The following is a 22,083-nucleotide window of genomic DNA, read 5'->3' as shown; positions in this document are numbered from 1 at the left end:
AAAATCAGTAGAGATTCTTCTTCTCTGCCTTCCTCCTTCAGCTGCTCGCTTTAAGGGTCACCACAGTGAATTACGTGCCTCCACCCTATCCATAGCATCGTCTTCTGACGATGAATTTTATTTTTACTCTTGCAGTTTGCATTCTAAATGTTTAAATGACACCTTATTCTAAGCAAGTTGCTAACAGTCATAAAAAGTCATTTATCTCGCCATGATTGTAATATTTGTGTCAGACCAACAGAGGGAGACATTTTCTTGGATTATTGAGCCACGGTGCACAATTACTGCTGGAGTGAGTGATTTATTTCAAAGCCACTTTTTGGCTTCTGGCCCTTAACAAGTTATGAATCAAAGTCATATTTTTTATTTTCAAAAAATAAATCGGGCTAGTCAGCCTCGATGCAAGCAGAGATAAACCAAGATGACACATGATAAATCATTGAGGCTAACCTTGTAAGCTGGAAAAAAGCAGGGGTGGGATTTATCAGTGTGTGGAAAAACCACAGTGAGCTTTGTGGGGCCAAATGAGCCTCACTTCTCTGCGGGTGAGAGTACAGCTGGAGGGATAATCCCATCCAACACGCGTCATCGATGTCGCCTCACAACAGGGCTCTAGTTACATTGTATGTTTTGTGTGTGCGTGCGCGCGAGGATGTTTGTGTGTGTATTAAATTCAATAATCGGCCCAGTTGGAGACGGCGGGTTGTGCGGCCATAAGCCGACCTGGAATTTTCTCAATAAAGGTCTAATCTTTACAGGAAGCTGTACAGTGCCGGAGGAGTTTCTTTCCCCCATGGTTGTTGTTTTTTTCCCCTTTTTAATCAACGTAACCGCACGCTCACCGGTGTTATTCACTCAGATCTAGCATTCACACTCTTTTGTGTGGTTGAATTCAGTGACCTTGAGTTGATCTACAGCGAGCGACAGCCTTGTATGTTTCTGTCTCTATGGCCCATTTTTGTGGACATATAAACATTACTCACATATTATTTTGGAATCTCTTGTTTTGGGACTGTGGGCATGAATACACAAGCAGTCACTCCTTGGAGAGTGCTTTCTATAGAATATGAGCTTTGTCTGAAAGGTGAAGGCTGCGGTTTAACCCCTGATTCATGGCCTTGTTGAATCAGACCAGTCTCTAAATATAGCTACGTTTTTCTTAAACAAGTGGTTTGGCATTTTTAGATGCTGAGATTTACGAGAAGACAAGTGGTGTTTTTTATCTAAGCGTTCGTTTTGGAGCTCGAGGCAGGTGGTGGACAACGGGAGATAAACAGCTGGCCTGGTTCTAACGTCACTTGAACGTCTCAAATTTTTGTTTAAATATTTTCTGTTTTTTAGCAAGAAATGTCCTTACCACATTACGTGGGACTATTATTTGCTGAAGGACGACTTCCTCAACGTGTGTCCTCACTGTGAGGTTGCAACCAGGCAGGTGGCTCCTGGTTATCATGAAAAACAAGTCCGACATCTCATTGTTAAACATTTTGACACGTTTTATGGCAAATACTTTATCTGTGGTCTTTAGAGGGGGAGGAAGGCACAATGTATTTCATTTACACATATCCAGGCTTCCTGTGTTCTCCTGTACAAGGCTGTCTACATACTTTTGGCTACACAGTGTATTCATTGTGTATATGAGTGTGTGTGTGTGTGTGTGTGTGTGAGAGAGAATTTCAGTGGTGCTAATTAGGCTGGGCTTGATCTCTGTCACTCATCAAGACACAATTAGAAACTGTTAGCGCTACACACTCACACGCACATGCTTATCATTTTCCTAGAGGCCCGCCACACTGCTCTGCTGTTAAACAAGTTTAACTCACATGTGCACACACATGTCTCGTCATGTTGTAGCGCAACCGGCAAAGCTCGTGAACATGGGCAACTTTGCGCCGAGGAGCCAACAACAGCGAGTTCCTAGATATGTCAGAGCACCTGCCGGGTGAGAAGACGACACAGGGCTCTGTAATCAGTTAAATAGCTGTAATTGTTTCCTGACAAAATCAAAGACTTCTCGTAAGTCTCGTGGCATTAGTCGAGCGGGGATGACCAAGGAATTCAAATGAAACTTCCTTTTAAGCCGGTAGGGCCGGCTGTGGCAGATTCCATCCTGATAGAAGACGGCTGTGTCTTCTATTTATTTAGAGATCGTGTTCAAGACAATTTAATGCTGTCATAGCTCAGTTTAAAGGTGAGTCAGCTCAGGGCTGAAGAATGCCCTCGTCTGTCATGAAACCCCAGCAGAATCATAACCGCGGAGCGTACTAAAGAAATCAAAACAATCAAAAACAACTTTAGAAAATCTTAGATCATCATTGAGAAAGTTTATTTTTTCCTAATTCAATTTTAAAAAGTTGGACGTTCATATTCTCTAGTTATTACACATAAAGTGCACAGTCAGTGGGAAAACTGCTGATTTGAAAGTTGTCCTGATGATGATCTTTGACATCCTCCACAATGAGGGGAAAACGCAGGTCATTGCTGAAAAAGCTGGCTGTTCACAGAATGCTGCATCACAGCATATTAATAGAAGGGAAAGGTGTGGTTGGAAAAGGTGCACAAGCAACACGGATGACTGCACGTTAAAAACATGACGTCAGTAACTTTGGAGAGCTTCACAAGGAGTGCACTAATGCTGGTGTCAGTGCAGTAAGCGCCACCACGCGCAGGCGTCTTCAGTACAGGAGCAGCTAATACCAAGACACTCTTGAGCCAGAGACGGTGTCAGAAACATCTTACAAGAGCTAAGGAGAGAAAGAACTGGGCTGTTTGCTCCAAAGTCCTGTTAAACTGTGAAAAATAAAACTATGAGCCTCTGTCAGTGCGCCCCAGGGCAGCTGTGGCTACAATGTAGCTTGCCATTGCCAGTGTGTGAATGTGTGTGTGAATGGGTGAATGTAGTGTAAAGCGCTTTGGGGTCCTTAGGGACTGAGTAAAGCGCTATACAAATGCAGGCCATTTACCATTTACCATGAATAGAAATTAAATCTAGATCCTGGAGGAAGAGTGCAGAGGCACAAAATACAAGGTTTTAGAAGACCAGGGTGAAGTTTGCGCTCTCTGTGATGGTTTGGGTTTCCATGTCATCTGCTGCTGTTGTTGGTGGTATGTCCACTGTATCAAGTCCAAAGTCAACACAGATTTAAGAGCACTTCATGCTTCCCTCTGATGACAGGGTTTATGGAGATGCAGACTTCCTTTTCCAAGAGGACTTAGTACGAGGTATTGTCAAGAGAGAGATGAGAAACACCTGACCGAATAATCACAGACCAGCTGAAGGCCACTATGAAACAACCTGGACTTCAGTAACGCCTCAGCCGAAGTGCCACGCTGCATCGATGGAGACACTTACAGAAAGGAGCTCGAACCTTGTACTGAATTTTCATTATTCTGACATTTCTGTTGAAACCTTTTTGATTGATCTTCAGAATTACAGCTGATTTTTCACGAGCTGTAAGCCATAACCACGAAAGTTTACCTTTCTGGATTAAGTTCTGAAAAAAGTAGCTTTTTCAAGTTATTCTGTTTCTTGTTTTATTATTTTTTTAAGATATAAAAAGGATGAGCATGGCTTCAGGGTCTGAAAATAGAGGCCAGACAGAATCAGTTTGAGGTAACTCTTCTGGTTGGAAAAAGAAGTCAAACTGTATAAAAGCTTAGAAAAAGACACATTTCGCACTAATGCGGCAGCAGACATTTCACTGATATGCTAATGGACTCAACTGCCGAGTTCAAGTCTTATTGAAGACAACATGATGTTCATTTTTTAAAAACGATCCTCCACATCAGGCTTAAAAAGAATTAAAAGGAAGGTTGCACTTTAAGCTGTGATCATCTGAAACGGTCCTTTGGTATCTCAATCTGTTCTACGTCTGGTTCATTAAATCGGCCTCCAAGACACCAAAACAGGACTGCACATCTCTGTGTTTATGTCAATATTTTATATACAGTCTGTAGCACACAAGTTATGGCTCCGATGTCATAAAAGAAAAACTAAACCTCTGAAAAAATATAAAAGCTGTAGAGCTTGGTAGTTATACTATGAGACAAACAATGGAAGACATTTCAGCTGTCTCTTCATGTGTCGAGTCCAGCTCTTGTTTCAGCTTCTTGCAGAAACATGAACCACATTTAGCAGCTTCAGTTCACGATGAACTCTGCTGAGCCCGTGTCAGCCTCAGAAACAATGCTGCCCACGCCTGGTGTACAGTTGTGACGGCTGCTTGTCTCATTCACTGTTCTTCAGCATCAAACACAATAAGGGAGAGCAAGTTGTTTTTATCCGATCTCTAACATCTCCCTGCACACACAATACCTACCATTATGCATTTATTGGCTTTCACATACTTATGAGACGTCAGAGATACGCTTTGTAGCTGCGCACACATTCACACATTGTGTAAATAAATTGTGCACACAAGTGGTTCCAGGTCTGATGCTGTTGCTTCCCATCATAATGCTTCCTTGTTAGTTCTTGTTTAACTACCCCACGATGCAGGCGGTAATATTTGAAGGAGAGCTTTTTAGTTTTACCCACTGCTAAACACTTGACACATTTTTCAAGGATATTTGTGCATATTAGTGTTTATATAGCTTCAGGCAACATTACACTGGCTTAGATTAATTTCCTGGAAGCTTGTTCAAATCTAACTCTTATCGCACTTACCTGACTTTAAAACAAAGTCTTTGCGTCAAAATCTGTTAACTAGAATTATGGTCTTGAAGAGAGACGCGAACTGCAGTCGCAGCACTTACGGTCTTTTGATAGACTTCGTAAATCCAGTTCACATTAGTAACATGATCCAAGTTTTCCACCTTTCTCCGTTCTCCTTGTTGTGTGCGTGACAACTTGATTGGACCCACTTTGTTGGGGGTGAATAACTAAACTGCCTCATCCCTTTGTGCGCCATTGTGAGGCGTCATAAGAGTATCAGGAGAGCTGGAAGCTTCCTTTCAGTGTCTCAGATCTCTCTTTCTATTAAGTAGGAACGAGGGCATGGTCTGAGGTTTTTATTATGGGGAGTGTGTGCTTTCTTGTGTGCACATGTGCAAGTCTCTGTGCCTGTAAATTACAAGTTTAATGAAGGGTGCAGGATTTTGAGGTGTTCTCTTTTTCTAGTTTTCTTAAATAACTTAAAGTGCCAAAAATAATCTGCTGAAATGACTACTCGCCAGCCAGTTTGTTAGGTGCACCTGTTCAGCTGCTTGTTAACACAAATATCTAATCAGCCAATCACATTGCAGAAACTAAATGCATGTAGACATGGTCGAGAGGACTCGCTGAAGTTCAAACTGGACATCAGAATGGGGAAGAAAGGTGATTCAGGTGACTTTGGTTGTTGCCTGACAAGCCGTTCTGAGTATTTCAGGAACTGCTGACCTGCTGGGATTTTCCCACACAAGCATCTCTAGTGTTTACAGAGACGTTCGGGCTGGTCAAGCGGCAGTCTATGGGTGAAAATGCTTTATTGATGTCAAATGTTGGAGGAGAGTGGGGAGATTTAACATTTGGCCTCCTGACTTTGGCCTCCTATATCAATGCTTTCTGTGACGGGGAGGAAATCATTACCGATGGATGTCATTTTCACAGATAAAGGCAGTTCTATTGAGTGCAAGAGTTGGCATTGTTTAAATTTGTTTAAACGATTAAACTCGTTACAGCTAAGGCAGATGGTCATCTCTGAAGACAGACGATGGGATACAACAGCAGAATACTGAACAGAAAACTGAGGCTACAAATCACACAGGCTCACCGAAACTGGACAATAGAAGATTGCAAAAACATTGCCTAGTATGATGAGTGTCGATTTCTGCTGCAACATTTGAATAGCACGGTTAGAAATTTGCGTAAACAGCATTAAACCATGGGTCCGTCCAACCTTCTGTGAATGGTTCAGGGGTCTGGTGTTAGTGTAATAGTGTCTGTGTGTGTGTGTGTGTGGGGGGGGTATTCTGTGCCCCATTTAAACACCACACCCTGCCTGAGTATTGTTGCTGACCATGAACACTCCATGTCACAAAGCGCAGATCATTAACGTGGTTTCTTGGACGCGACAGTGAGTTCATTGTACTCAGATGGCCTTCATAGTCACCAGATCCCAAATCAACAGTGCACATTTGGGCTGTGATGAAATGAGTGATTCACATGATGGATGTGCAGCCAAAAAATCTGCAGTAACTGTGATGCTATCATGTCAGTATGGACTAAAATTTGAGGAATGTCGAGTCTGTGCCATGAAGAGTTAAGGAAGCTCTGAAGGCAAAAACGGGGGTCCAACCAAGCACTAGTAAGGTGTACCTAATAAAGTGACCAGTGAGTGTGAGACTTCGTTAAAATAACGACTCTTCTCATTTGTTTTCCTATTTTTTTTTGTCGTAATCTGTCTTGTTAAGTGAGGAGAAGCTATAAAGCATAACCTTAAATACGGAAATAGTTCAGGTGGTAATTAACCTCGATTATCCTTCAACTCTGGTTTGTTTACAGATGCCACTTAAAGGATTTCCTTTTCTTTCCTTTTGTAAACAAGAAAATGTATGTTTAACAGATTTTTCAGCTTAACTTATACTGTAATCAGTTTCATGTTGTGTTTTATGCCATTTTAAATGGGAAAAAGCCAAATGGAGCTTTCTCAGTTTAAGCCGCCCTCCCTCCTTTGACACAGTGAACTGTATATGATCACACTTTTATCTCCCCGTGACCTATGAACGACTACTCTTTATTGGAAGCCTCCAACTGTTAAACATGATATGAGCACTGTAAACTTTTAAACAATGCCAACCCTTGCACTCAATAGAACTGCCTTTATCTGTGAAAATGACATCCATCGGTAATGATTTCCTCTCCGTCACAGAAAGCATTGCTATAGGAGGCCGGATCAGTGTCACACAGTAAGACTTCAGTCCTCATAATGACTTTTTAAAACTTCTGTTGGAGCACTTTGATCTATTTCTGGCGTAAACAGCATGATTTGTGTATGAAAATTGACTGACAGAGTGTGCACAAGCCATAAACAAAACACATTTTACATATTTATCTGAAATGAATAATTATTGTAGTCCTACATACCAGACTGATTTTTACAGAACAAACTACATGCAACAAATATATTTTAATGTTTTAATTTTCACCTCACGTGCACAGACCATGCCGGTGAAACTTTATCCACCTCATAAAGTCTGGTCTTGCAAAAGCTGATGGTCTTTAAACCATAAACTCGTTCATCTCGTGTCAGAGTTATTATATTGTCAGTGGGGATTTATAACTTTCAAAAGCCTGTCCTGTATCAACACACATCAATAATGGTACTCAAAAGCAGCTATGATCTTCCACTCACTGTGACGTAACACTTAACTAAAGCAAGTCTGTGCAGGCGGATGTTCACCCTGTAAAGAAAATGGTTGTGGTTGGAAAAAACACAGGTTTATTTAGGAAACGAGTAAAAGCGATTTGCTGGATAATAAAATTATGGAAATCCCCCCCACCCCACTCCCCGGATATGCATGCCTTATACGACACAGACCATAAATATTTGGGCTTTTTTTGGTCTTCGCATGTGAAATTACAGATGCTACCTTAAATTCTAAGCTTTATCAAAGTCATATTATATTAAAGCCTGAGGAACTCCAGTCAGTGTGGATGACTGGAAAAATAATTTTACGTGATGGTGGGAAAAAAAACCCTCTAAATATATTGAGACAGCAAAATAAGTCAAGAATGCTTCCTGGTACATAGGCAAGAAAGGTCAGATGATTCATCACGAGACACAAACCCCAGGTAAGCCCTATAAGCAGGTTATTAGGCAGGTTGGAATTTGCAAAACAAGAAACGGGTAAAGATGTGGGGCAAATGTCTGTGGAACGACGAAACAAAGATCAGCCTTTATCCAAATATGCAGAGAAAAAACACAAGCAGGTCACCAGTCGAACAGGTACTCTGGCATTGATTGTTCGATTGATTCTCTACTGGCAGACGCCCAGCACATTACTAAAGCTTTAAAGAATAAATAGGTGAAAGATCCTAAAATGGCAGAGTCAGTCACCTGATCACATTCTGACTGAGAATAAATAAGGACTGGACCAAAGGCAGAAAGATGCAAAGAATATACAAAATGTGCGCTCGTGTGTGGGTGCCTTTTCCACAAAGCATTACGATGAACTTGCGTCTGTCCATTTATTTTACTTTTTTTAAACCACCAAACTTCAGGCACAGCGGGCTGGTCGTAACAGCAGAGCTTACAACAGGTCTTAAGCGTAATCAGTTTTATCTTGGCATCTTAAGTCTGACATAAGAGTTTTGCCTGTTGTGCAATATAGGATTATGCGTTCTTCTGGGCGTGGTGTGAATCGTGAACCTGCAGAGGAGCACACGAGAAGTTAAAATATCAGCTTTTTTTATGACACCGACTCCACAATAAGACTTTTAGAGAGTAGAGAGCTGTGAGGGATGGACAGATACAGCACTGGGGAGCTGTTTCGATTCTCTAAGGAAAGAGCTACTGAAGAGCTGCGACTGGACCTCAACACGGCAGCTGAACATCTTTCCACTTTTTCCTTCCACTGTTTTCTGAACAGATTTCCGAGTTGTTTCTTCTTCTTACCAAACTAGACTCTGCACCTGTGCGTTCTTGCACAGCTTTAGTAATTTTGCTTTTCCAGTGTTGAAGTGGTGAAATCACCTCTTCTTTTATTCCATTTTATTTGCTTGCAAAAGCCAAAATTATAAGTTAGTGAGACACCAGAAAATCATTAAAAATCCACCCCAGCAATTAATGTGAATCACTGGGACTGGGTGTAGTTAAGACTAGGCTTACGCTTGGCTGGTGCCAAGGGTGTAGGTGGGTTTTATCTACTTTTACTCTAGAATCGGGCAATGGTGGCTAAAACTTGTTTAATCTGTGCTTTTTCACCGCTTCCTCTTATGTTAGTAGAGTAGGAAACAATCAGCCGTGAAACCTGTATCGTGATGTATTTAGATTACTTGGGGTGAACTGCACAGCCTGCTGCAGTTACAGAAGCCTGACTTATTGCCGTGTATATGCTTTTGTATTTGCAATTTTTTTTTAAGGATTGTGTGAAATCTGTTAAGTAAGCATTAAAGTCAAAAAGTATTGAGCAACTTATTCAACGGCCCGGCCGCCTCCCTGCTAGAGTTCAGCCGCTGTGTTGAAACGTTATTTCTCTGTGTGAGCACATCTGACTCAATCTCAGTTTCCTATACACACTCACACACACACACACACACACACACACACACACACAAACAGTAGGGAACTTGCGAGCGTGTGTGTGTGTGTGTGTGTGTGTGTGTGTGTGGAGGGGGGTTGCTTTATCTGAATGTATGCATGTGTGTTTCTGTGTGTGTGTGTTGTTACACTAAACAGAAATCCAGCGTCCTCACTTCTCTCTTCTGTTCTCAGTCTGCTGGTTGGCTGACCGCGGACACTCCTGTTCAGCACAGCGCTCTCTCCTTGTCTCCATGACAACTGGCTGTCACAAAGACGTCGCGCTCGCCACGTACCTGAGATCAGGAAGAAGGAAGCGCTTGGTCCCGCCTACGCCAAACTCTCCAAGGAATTCAGGTAGGGTAACCAACACACACACGCGCGCACACGCACACACACACACACACAGACACACACAGATACAGGAATACACTTTACGCAGTCTTGAATGAGAAGTGAATACTGTGACTCAGGGTTGCTGAACCTCAATAACATGATCAAACAAGTATGACATTTTCTGAAAAGATCAGAAAAGAGGATAAAGCGCATGAGACGAGGAAGGACTGTGTGAAGGAGTAGAAAGAAAAAAACAGTTTTTACTTTCTGTTCAGCTTTACGGCAGGACCCTCCTTAACAGAAGTGAGAAACTGTTTATATTGGACATTTAAAGGTTTGGATTTCCCTTTCAGCTGTCAGTCATGCTTTTTGTCACGCTCATGCTGACAATTCAAACACAAGAAACCTGAGAGAGTGCCCGAGTGGGTTGTTATTACACAAAGGTGTCATTACAGAGGGATCTGCAGCGCGCACGTCAGAGAGGTGAACACTACAGTGTAAAGACAGCATGTCATCGTGACCTCAGGGGTGTATGTGTGTATTTGTGAATGAGCGTGTGTGATCATCACTAATAAGCAAGCGGTGGATGAGAGCGATCATGTGGTAGGTGTGCAGGAAACTCCTTTAGAGGAATGCTGCTGAATCTCCTCTCTCAGGTCTGGCTGATCGCACTAACTCACTCAAACACACACACACACACTTGGATTGGACAGGGCCACAGGAGGATAGCATTTCCTATCCGGAATGATAGGAAGGAGGAGGCAGGGAGGAGGTGTGCTGGGGGTATGGGCAGTCAGATTCTGGTTTGGTGAGTTTTAGGAGCTGGCAGTGTGTACACCATACACATAGCGAAAGAGAGAAACAGAAAGGGAAAGACGAGCTGAGAGAGAGGTAGAAGAAAGAAAGGGGACTAAAAGCAGGTGTGTGGAGCGTTTAGGTGACAGACGGCGAAGCTTCAGGAGCGGCAGCACCTTCGCTGAACATCATGCAGGCTTGACTTGAGCGCCGTGACAGTTATGCTGTGCTGTAAGGAAGACAGATTTGTGTGTGTGTGTGGTTGTGTGTATGTTGGGATGAAGAGGGTCCTCTCTGATGTGTGTCCTGGGATGATTAGTGTGTGTTCCAAACTTTTTCCCCTTTTCCTCTCTCCCTCCTCATCTCTCCCCCCTTCTCGCTTCTGAGGAATGTGGGGCTTATGTCAGTGAGAGTCAGGTACAGACTCACTAATTACCAGTGCCCTCCCTCCCTCGCTCCCTCCCTCTTTCCCTCCCTCTCTCTCTCTCTAATGCTTTCCTTCAACTCTGTCACCTCCTGTTCTCTCCTCCACTTCGAGACCTTGTGCACCGGCCTCCTTCTCCCGTCTCCCGCTGTTACGTCTACGAGCGCTGTCGTGACTGGAGCAGAGGAGAGGACAAACAGAGAGGATCTGAGTCAGAATCCAAAAAAACACCAAAAGGAGAAGAGAAACTTTGAGTCGTCCTCTCCTCTGTGTGTGTGTGTGTGTGTGTGTGCAGTGTGTGTGTGTGCAGTGTGTTTGACAGAAGTGTCTGAGATCTCTTCTCATTGTGCTTTGGGGGACCTGTCATTGAAGACAGGAAGTGCCCTGACAGCGAACACGGAGCCGGAGAGAACCTGACTGTCTGTACAAAGGAAGATAGAAGGCGGGAGGGGAAGATGAGAAAGTGACAAGCCGGATCGTTGCCTTTTGACGCCGACGCCGTGACTACACGTCCCATCATCCTACAGGTTGGCTGGGAACTCATCGTGTGTGCACCCCCCCCCCCCTTTTTTTTTTTCTTTTTCAGAAATTCTCTCTCATTTCAGTCTGAACAGTTATGTTGTAAATGTAGCTGGGAGCCATGGTGTGTTTTCTCACCTGGAGGTTTAACAGCACACACTCACACACAGACACACTCACTCACACACACACACATGCACACACACTCACACAGTGGGTAATCTGGAAGGACATTTCTTCAGCTGGTCCAGTGTTCACATTGACCCAACTGACTGCTGTAACCTTCACTGCAAGGTTACGGAGCGAGTACTGAATGTTTATTTGTGTGTGTGTGTGTGTGTTCTATGTGTTCTTGTCTTGTCATCTTCTGTGTGTGTGTGTGTGGGTTTCAGAAACTGGTCGAGCAGGGCGCCAGTTAGCCTTGGGTGTCCTGTTGTTGTGCAAACGAGACTTAGCTGCTCGAGTATATATGTGTGCATATGAAAGCAGAGTAGTGTGTGCGTGTGTGTACCCGTGTGTCTGTGTGTTTTTGTGTGTGTGTGACAGTTTACATCCAGCTGATCTTTTCAAGAACAACTGTCTCACTGACACAGAGGGTATCCGCTCAAATTTGCCAAGCTGTCATTTGTCCAGCTGTAGTTTCTGGAAATATTCACGTGTTTCTCCACATAAGGAAATGCAGTAAGTGATGCCTCAAATCTTATTTATGCTAAAGCTCATTCAAGCAAGCATTCAAAGTACAATAATATACTATGTGTGACTTTTAAATGTCAGTTGAAAGGAAATCAGAGTGTAAAAATGACAGTAAGTCATGTGCCAGTTTACAGTAATTTAAGTTGTACTTGCATTGAAGTTAACTTTAGTTTCTGTTTCCTGGTAACCAGTTTGGCATGCAGTATGGGGCCGGTTGACCAAGTTATTCCTTCATCATTTTTTTGGGGTGGAAAATTTTAAGTTAGATTATTAAAGTGCTTTTAGACTAGAAGTCACATTTTAACCATACATCCATACTGTACTTTATTCTATACACTTATCTACTTGTCTACACTTGTCTACATCTACTTCACGTCCATGTGGGGTAGATAAGCTGGGGTTCAAACCTGGAACGGTGCTAACCACTGCACCATAGTCCCACACGAAGCTTACAGCCAAAGTACTAACCAGGCTAGAACTCTGCTCACTCTCTGAGATCCAATGAGAGCGTCTGGTTTTTGCTTTTTTCAGTATTATTTTTCTCTATAATATTGGAGGTCGTTGTCAGGGATTAGATCAGATTAGCTTCTACAATACAAACACACCACTGTCACTCACAGCCTTGTAGACATCCAGTCTCGGTAAACATTTGCACAGACCTCGCGTTTACTATCTGAGCAAATTTGACCAAACTGACAAAAACTAAAGACAACTACCATGTACGTTTGTTTTATTTGTCAGAAGTTTATTTTATCTCGGTTAATTGAATTGTTCTTTTTCTCACTAGTTTACTCTTTAGCTTAGTTTCAGTTAACTTCAGTGACCTCAGTTCAGGTTTGGGTTCAGGTTAGAGCCAGTTTAAGGTTAGCATGAGGGTATGTCTTCAGGAAATAAGCATAAGTCAGTTTGCTGCCTTCTGAAGTGATGGAAACAAGACGAAATGTTTGTGTACAGATGGCCAGCTTCCGTGTGAATACTGTAAATACCTGGACCTGCAAGGTGTTTCAAAGGTGTGTGTGTGTGTGTTGAAGTGCTGGTCAGACCTGATGAAGTGGTGATACGTGGCTTCTTTAGACATTCTGATGTGAAAACCGAAGCCAAAAATAGAAACCAGTTGAATGGTTAGCATATGGAAGGGGTTATTCAATCGGGGCTTTGCGTTTGTCTGTGTCGCCGTCTCGGACAGTAGCTGTGGCTTCGTTACTGATTGTGTAACCAAGTTCAATAGGTGAACCATTTTTCCGAGTGGCGCTTATCTCTCAACTCGCTGTATCACATTCCACAAGTGGAAAGCACAGAAGCAGACGTCATCTAAGACATACATTTATATCTCGATGTTTGTCCTAGTTTGAATTTATTTTTGCTGTGTTTTGGCCCTGTCTAGTTTCAGGAAGAAAAGACAGATTTCTTAAACCAGAAGGCAACAGGAAGAGATCTTTTATTTAATTAACATATCAGTTTTTTTTTAAAGCAAGAAACCGATTGGACTTTATTATTCAGCAAACCTCAAGCATAAGGAAGAGAAACAGCATAAACTGCACACTCACACAGACACAAGCGTCTGTGACATGTCTGTCACATGATCATCTTATGCTCATGATGGGGAAGCACAGATTCAGTGTGGTGTGTACGCGACAAAACCGTAAGCCTAATCCACCAGCACATAGGCAGAGATCTAGAGCTGCAGAGTAACGAGTGCAGCGGAGAGGCAGAAGGAAACCTGTTAGCGCTATTGTGTTGTTTATGAAACACCTGTAACAAGATCTGATCAGCCTTGCTCTCCTCTCTCTCCCTTTCTTTCTTTCTTTCTGTTTGTCGCAAATACACACATACCGGGAAAGCACAATGGCCACATTCTTCCCCTTTATCAACCCCCCACCTCCCTCTTCAGCTCCCCTCTGATCGGGCCAAACACCGAACAGCAGTGAGCTGAAGGGAAGTTGAACCGAGCTTAAAAAAATAGGGTAACAAGTACAGGTGGAAAAAAAGGGAGAGGAACATATGATTTATAATGTGCTTGTCTCTTCCTCTTGTAACAAAGATGGAAAATAAGGGTTGAGAATGAGAAACGTGGCGGAAAAGAAATGTTAGAAGATTGTCAGAGAGGATGACAAATAAATTTGGAGGAACAGTAGTCATCAGGAGTTTTAAAGGGCCAGTTCCTCAATTCATGAAATCAGATTTTCTGAAAGTCTATCAAACAGAACAAAAGTGATGGTGTTTTTAAAAACCATTGAAAAAAACATTTGTTGAAAGAATTAGTTTTATAATACACGCCTCAAGCGCTTTGGTTAGGGTTTGTTTCACTTTAGAGCAGCGATGTGAAATATAAAGCCCGAGGGCCAGAATCGGCCTGGCGAGGACTCCAATCTGGCCCACTGATGGTTTTGGGAAAAATGTGAAGGAGGACTTAAATCATAGGCTTGCATCTGTATTTTCACAAGTTTTACAGTATTTGCTACCAAAAAAAGCCCTCCCCCGTGGCCATTCACACTACACCCAAGTAATTATGTAAAAGATAGTTTCTGTTTTCATTTTCTACAATAGAAATTCCTGTTTTGTGTTGTTTTGCAATGATTCCACAGTAAGAAACATGAAAGAAAAAGAAAGATTTTTTGTGAATTAAAATAAACGTCCTGTTTCATAATTACAGGATGGTCTGGGCGATGAGCTACCAGATCTTTTTCTGTTTTTTACAATTTAAGCTGAATGAATCAGGCTGACAGATGTCTTTGATTTACTACAGGCACATTTCTTTATTGTGTAGAAAAAGTGAGATGAGCTGTTGAAACTGCAACTTGAAACTTTTTCTTATCTGAGGGATTTAATGTTAAACTTCTTTACACTGACAGAAAGAGAGAGCTTCACTCGTTTGGCCCACTTAAACTTTATGTGGCCCTTTATGTAAAATGACTTTAACATCCCTGCTTTAGCAAACGGCTTGTTGAGATTTAATGAAATATAATTATTATTATATAATATTATATAATAAAATCCTGGATTTGAATCCACCGGGAGTCTTTCTGTGTGGAGTCTGCATCTTCTCCCTGCACCTTGCACCTGCATGGCTTCCTCCCACAGTTCAAACACATGCCTGTTGGGTTGATCACCGATTCTGAATTGGCTGTAGGGTGTAAGAGTGAGCGTGTATTTTTCCATAAAGCATTGAATCTCATAAATGTAGTCTGAAGATCAATCTTGAACTAATTAGCTGATTAAAAAAAAAAAAAAACTACTTTGAAACACGACCCAGGTAAATGGTTGGATCCCTCCTCTAATCACTTCCTGTAACCGTAGCTGTGATTTGATATCACTGGGACTAAACCTCTGACCAGGTCAAGAAAACCCCAGCTCCCTTATTGTCCTCCCTCTTCTGCTCTTAACTTTTATTTTTTTTTAACCTCTGGGCAGAGGTGTCCTCCACAGCGTACTCTTCTTACGGCTCTGTTTCAGTTAAGTGTACGTAGGATATTGGAAAAGCCCTATGGAGTGTCATTAGTTCTGTTTTCTCCCATCAAACTCCTTCAGCTGTTGTTGCTCCTGTTACTCTTTCCTTAGCAAAAGGTTTAAACCCGCTCCCCCCTCAGAAGATGAGAACAGTTCCCGACCAATTCTGTCTGCAGCAATGACATCAGCCCCTCATCCTCCACTGAGGGAGAGCGGTAACAACTCTGACTTGCCATCTCTCTGCTATGAGCCATTTATTATCTGCAAAATGTTCTGCTACAGGCTCTTCTCAGTCTGAGATGCACAACACATTCATCTGTGCTCATCCCTCCAAATAAGGGGTATGAGGGGTTAAACCCTTCAGCCTCCCGTCCAAGCTAAAACAGTGATAACAGCTGTTTAGTTCCTGCCTCTTAATCTGAGAGAACTGTAGCGTGTCATGCACAGATCCTTAGTAATGCTAAAGTAGTCTCATTTTTACCAGAAAGGACTTTAGAGTTACTGTTTTGAAGTGTTTGAGCTTTTAGCTGAGGCCGTCGAATATTTTGATTGAGACGACTGGAGAAAGTAACACCTATGAGTCAAGCATTCATGTGGCTCTTAGGGGGCATCAAAGTAACCCCTCACTCACTCAATCTGGAACCCCCGACTCAAGTCGGCACTGAAACGTAGGACCGCTAGCTTCAAAACTGAAGCATTAAATAGCTTCATGACCACAGACGATCACCTTCAAAACACAGCAAAAGCTGCACAGAGACACTGAGCTTAACTGTCAGGTTCACCAACTCTGTATTTATGCAGTGGAAGGAGTAGAGAAACTATATGACCCACAAGTGAACTTTGTAGATAACCACACCAGCTCTTACCAGTGTGGCGTTAGCGATAGCCATAATGAGACAGTGACAACAGTCACTAAAGCGTTACAACCCTGGGCAGTGATGCTCGAGAGCTCAGGACATTATTTTCATAACTAACGGCATCGACTGAGAGGACGATGGGTGCTAGCTGTAATCAGGAGCAAAATCTATAATCCAGCCATCCTGGATTCTGATTGGATAGACACCTCCTTCACACTTTAAAGTTACACTTGGATGAACACCAGGGTTGCACTTAGTAACATCACAAGCACAGGACCTCGCAGAGATTGTCCTTATCCAGAGATTAGGACATCACCATACTGTCAGACAACAAACACGACACAGACACGTTGTTGTTTATCTATATTTTATCTTCGGTAACATGACGGCTGTTTTCGCACAGCCAGGATAAAAAGTAACGTCAGCAGATGTCCGGTTGCTTAACAAACTGTTCAGATGTTACAAACGTGGATAAGCCGACAAATGTACTCTTCAGTTATAGATTACGCATTGAGTGAAATGCTATGGTCAAAGGGTCTGTTTGTACAACTGAAACTTCACAGATAATCACTGGGTGATTTAAAGTGAATTTTTGCTGTGAAAGATGAACCATTATGTAAATCGGATATTTCATCCAAGCACTTCCTGTAACTTTAGCTTTATCCAAGGATGGCTACGCCCATGACCAGGTCAAGAAAACCCCAGGTCTCTGTATTGTTCTCACTCTTCTTCTTTTACCTTCTTTCCTCTGATGGCTCTCTGACCTCCAGGCAGAGATCATCACCACAGTTCAGTCAGCTCAAAGGCAACTGTTTCTTGAAAGAGTGGTGCGAGATGCACAAATAAGCCTTCTGTGTGTGCTCTTTTTTGCTGAGTACCCAGAGAAAGCTAAAAAAATGTATTCTGCATGGACAGATGTAACGCAAAGTCTGCCAGCCAACTTTACAAGCAACAAAGCAAGTCGCTGCTAAACTACCTACTCTGCAAGGTGTCCTCTGACATTTACCATGATGAACATGCTCTTTCCAGCCTTGTTTATCAATAACTAAAGGATCGACAAATTCTCTAGATTGTCTCTCTTTTGGTAAAAGCGAGCAGCTCTTGTTGTGCTACTACAAAAGTTATCCCTCAATTACTAAACCAATCAGAAATGTTCAGCTGTGAATCAAACCCTTTTGTAGATCTGAAATGTTCTCAAGCAGGAACTTTTGAGGATAAAATCATTTCCTTGAAACATATTTATGAAAGCTTGGAGAACTATTACCATGTAATGATTCCGCATTCAGTTATTTCTGAGTGGTTTTGTACTGGTGAAACCTGCTGTGCTGCAAAGACAGCACAAACAACCAGTTTGTGGTGATTATTTTACTTAAGAAATTCAGCACCAACATGTCTGTCCAGAACAGTTAATGGACTAATCCTGTTTGCGGAAGTAGATTTTGAGGAAAATGCTGTGCTGTGTGTGAAAAAACCACATTATCAGGAGTTGAAACCTCTGAAGTCTAGTAGCAGGATTATACATATGTGTTAAATCTGCTCTGTAGATACGTAGCAGAATATGCAAGTTGTGTCTTCATTAAATTAAAAAAAATTCTTTCTCCAAAATACAGTTAGATAGGTCACCTGTTCACTGGTTGCTGACAGTTTATTTACTCTCAACTCAACTACAGCATTGGTACACTTTTTATAATTGAAAGATATCTGCATTGATTTTATTGCCACTTTAATTAACCATACTTTTTTTTTTGCCTAAATCAACATGCAAGTAGGACTTCAAATATAAATCGTAGTGTCAGACTGTCCAAACTCTTAATTCCACTATCTACCCCAGCCACCACCACTTAGCTTCTTACACTGTGTACTCTTGTGTTCACCTCCTAGATATAGTTAATAATATGTAGCGCTTCCACTGAACAGCACTGAAGATTAGTGTTCAAAGGGATCATTTATATTTCATTCTTTGACCACATGAACGCTGTCAACCACGATAAGGAGACAGTTATTTCAAAACTCGGATTATCTGTCTGTGTAGACTGATTTCACAACATTTAAATGTGAAAAAGTCTTTTTTTCCCCTCTTTGTAATTAGACTGTGCCTTTGAGATGTGATATTGTGCAACTGCCTTCCTTCTGTGAGCGTGGCGGAACTGTCGAGTGTGTAAACAGGTGACTTCCACTCACTGCGAAGGCTGGATCAACACTCCTCTTCCCCCCTTTCCCCTCTCTCCCTCTGCCTTTGTGCTGTTCAACCTTTGACCCACGAGTAACCCCTCCACCCCCCCAGTGCGGTGACACCGCTGAACCCTCCATCCTCTCCTCCTATCTTGCTCGCCTCCCTCCCTTCCCTCTTCTGTCCCCCAAACCTGCTTGTACACTAATGCTGTTATCGTGCTTCATTTCACTGCTTGTTTCCTAAATCCTCCTCTTGCGCCCTTTCGGGTTAAACGAGTGAGGTCGGAGACATGTTATAAGACAGGTTCACAAACGTATGTATGATGCTTTGTCTTCTGTATTTGTCCATATTAGCAGTGGCATAACCGGTTTCTAATGTAAGGGACGTAGGACAAACCCCACGTTTGTCCTAACAGACAGTTAAACTTCAGGTGCTTTCGTAGAGGAGCTGCAGAGATTACAAAACAAAAGTAAAGTGCATAAGCTCATGTTGGAATCATTATGAAACAGACTTGGGGAAAAAATGCCAAGGTATCCTTTTAGCTTGTTCACAGACACACACACACACATACACACACACACACCAAGTTTCTTGTTGCATGTACTCAAACAGACTCTTCTCTGCATACCTGTTGCTACACACAATGGGTTAGTTGTCTGGACAGCAGTCCAAGAGGCAAGGTGTGTGTGTGTGCAGAGGGTGGTTTGATACTGGCAGGGAGGGCGAGTAAATGTGGATGTTGTTGAGGGGTGTGTTTTGTGTGTAAGTGAGTCTGTTGCAGGGAAAGAAGCTACACACGGCTCTGCGCTGGATCTCCTGATAAGGCCAAACGCAGACACACAGGGCTGAATTTCCATCACTTAAGAGGACAGTAAAGTCATTTACATATATGTTAAGAACAGATAATTTAACCACTACTTTCCTAACAGTAAACTGGTATTCTTCAAATCTAAAACACGACCACAAACATGTGCACACGCAGACTCACACTGTGCCAGAATGGAATGTTCCGTAGGTTGAATCTGAACTGATGCACAAAACTGACATAAAGTATCCACACTGAAGCACTCTCTCACACACACACACACACATACATACACACACACACACACACACACACACACACACACACTCTTTATATGCAGACAGTCGGGCTCTTTCTCTCTCTGATCTTCCCTCTCTCTTATGTTCCCACACCCCCCCTTCTTCCCTCCCCTTTGTTGTATTAGGGGTTTCAGTACGGGAGCAGGTGAACAGGTGGAATTCACACTGCTTTAGTTTCTCAGGGTGATGTCTTTGTATTTTTCACGTCATTAAGCCTCTGTTTCGGGGCGGTGTGCATGACACTGTTTAGCAGAACAGCTATTGTGCGTTAGCTGTCGAGAACAGCGATGAATTCCATCCGCTTTTCATTCTGTTCATTCTGTTCTTATCTGCCTACCTTCCCTTCTCACTTTACCGAGTGTGTGTGTGTGTGTGTGTGTTTTCATTTCTTTAGGTGTGCTAGCTAGAGATTGTTCAGTCTTTCCAGGAAGTAAGGGATGATGCCAAAAGACAAAAGATGCATTACTTGTATGCTAAAGCATGACATACAGTACATTTATGGAAGTGGACTGATTATAGGTGATGCTCCATTCATAAAGACATGTGATGCTTACTACTGCTGGTATATGATAAGACAACCAATCAGAGGCTCTGACTGTTAACCACGCGTTTGTACTACAGTGAACATATCAAAATTGCTGCCCTGTTAATGCAAATATTCACAAAGTTAACTGGTGACTGCTGACGATTACCAGGGCAAACATTTTGACGCTGAACTGCTGTTTGAGCAGCCATTAAAAACGCTGCGTCACGTTTGGAAAACGGTTCCAGAATAAAAGGTTTGCTGACATCCTTGACATTGAATGTCTGTGCGCTCAGTGTCCTTCACGAACACTGGCCAGTTGTCCTTACTGGACTTCTTTTTCTTTTTTTTCTTTTTAGGAAAGTGCATCTAGTTTTGCAAGATTTCTTTTATCAGTTAGAATTATTTGCAGTAAGTGCTGTGTGTCCTTTATTGTGGTTTAATTTAAAAGTCTTGAGCCTCCTCTCATTTCTTTACACTACAAAATGGGTAAGAAGACATTCAGAATGACAATTCTTCTTCAGTCTACAACACAGACTGAAATCTCTTAGGGAAGCTTTCTTGTCATTTCTTTAGGAGCAGTTCTCCTGGCTTCTTGAAGGACATTCAAAGCTCTCTTTGTTCTTGCTGTCTGGATGATCCCGCACAGTAGATGTGTAGGGCCAGACACATCACTCGGGTCCTTTGTCAGGATTGGATTTTTTTTCCTTCTTCATAAGGACATGACTTTTAGATACTGTTCATCTGTTGTGGATAGCTTTTAGGCCTGCCACTTCTTCTTTCGTCTTCCCTTTGTCTTTGTTTCCTCAAATTTTTAAGGACACGCTCTGCAGCATGCTGAGATATGTCAAGTTTCCAGCTAACAGCTTTGAGAATCATCTTGGTAGTGCAAATATACGATTTTGTGTCTGTCAGGCTGTGATATATGTGGCATAGTTCATAGATTCAACAAAAGAAATGGGAACAAATGATGTGGTTTTGTAACAATGCTGGTAAAGCTAAGTAGTCTGTAGATGCAGAACTGGTTCATCCCTTGAGTCAGGTGCCTTATTTATTTATGAATGAGTAATGTGTCAGGGCTGAGTGGCTCAACAAACAGAAAAAACATTCCTCTGAAGATGGTCAGGTACTGGGGACAGGGACAGGACTGGAAATGAGTGGGAAAAGGAGCCAATGTCCAAAGAAAATCCCTGAAAGATCTTAAGGCCTTGCTCAAGACTGCTTTGAAATGTTCCAAGAAAGTCTGGCTCCTTAGAGGCAAAATGTAAGGAAATGAGGGATGGCTTAAAACTTTTGCACAATACTGCGTGAATTTTAGCTGAAGTGGTGATTTAACAAGTGCAGCTTTAATCCTGTACAACTGGCCCATCTCCTCTGGTCTGTCTCTTATTTCACGCCCTTGCTGCTCATGCTCCGTCACATGATTGTTAGTTTTGTTTCTCGTGTTGGTGGAGGACACTCATCCACATTGACGTTACAGCGGTTGCTGGTTGTTGGCCAGATAATAGGTGGCTACAGTGCGGTTAACAGTCATAAGGATGACTATTTCTTTATTTCTGTGGTGTCCGCATGTTTTTGAGCTCCTTCAGGTCTTTTACTCATAGTTCTTTATCCTTCTTTCATGGTCTCCTTGACCTTGGCAGTGATTGTAGCAGCTAAGCACACAAACACACACACACTGCTGCTGCTCTTTCACTGGTTAGCGATAAGCCACATGACCAACGTGTCAGCTGACAAATTCTAGGCAAAAGGGAAAACTTCTTTCATCACAATGGAAGAAAAAAAAAAAGATCAGGACTTTAACGTCCTGTGAGCGCGCGGTTGTGCGGTAGGAGGCCAAAAAGGCTTTCTTTTTGTGCTGAGTCATTTTTGTTCACGATAAGTGGGACATGCAGATTGGCTGACAGCAGTTACAGGATGCGAGGTGACCCTTTGAATGAGGAAGTGTTAGACTGAGTAGAACCAGACTTTTCCTGTTTGGCTTCAGTGCA

General features: G+C 42.4%; 1 protein-coding gene across 11 annotated transcripts in view; it reads left to right on the top strand.

Annotated features, from left to right (window-relative positions):
• rbm47 (RNA binding motif protein 47) overlaps positions 1-22,083 on the top strand; it is a 47,274-nt gene that overhangs the window by 2,578 nt on the left and 22,613 nt on the right. For 5 of the 11 annotated variants that reach the window (XM_013912927.1, XM_013912925.1, XM_013912924.1 and 2 more), the window contains exon 1: positions 10,621-11,303. The gene's annotated coding sequence lies outside the window, so the exon portion shown is untranslated. Of the gene's footprint in view, positions 1-9,416; positions 9,579-10,251; positions 10,584-10,620; positions 11,304-11,748; positions 11,977-22,083 lie in introns of those variants that run through there. The other 6 variants (XM_005741105.2, XM_005741103.2, XM_005741106.2 and 3 more) reach the window with 6 other exon arrangements.

The sequence above is a fragment of the Pundamilia nyererei genome, unplaced genomic scaffold (genome assembly GCF_000239375.1).
Source record: "Pundamilia nyererei isolate P.nyererei 1_Seehausen unplaced genomic scaffold, PunNye1.0 scaffold00107, whole genome shotgun sequence".
Classification (NCBI taxonomy): domain Eukaryota; kingdom Metazoa; phylum Chordata; class Actinopteri; order Cichliformes; family Cichlidae; genus Pundamilia; species Pundamilia nyererei.
The sequence above is the reverse complement of the archived record's forward strand: the minus strand, read 5'-3'. Positions and strand labels throughout refer to the sequence as shown.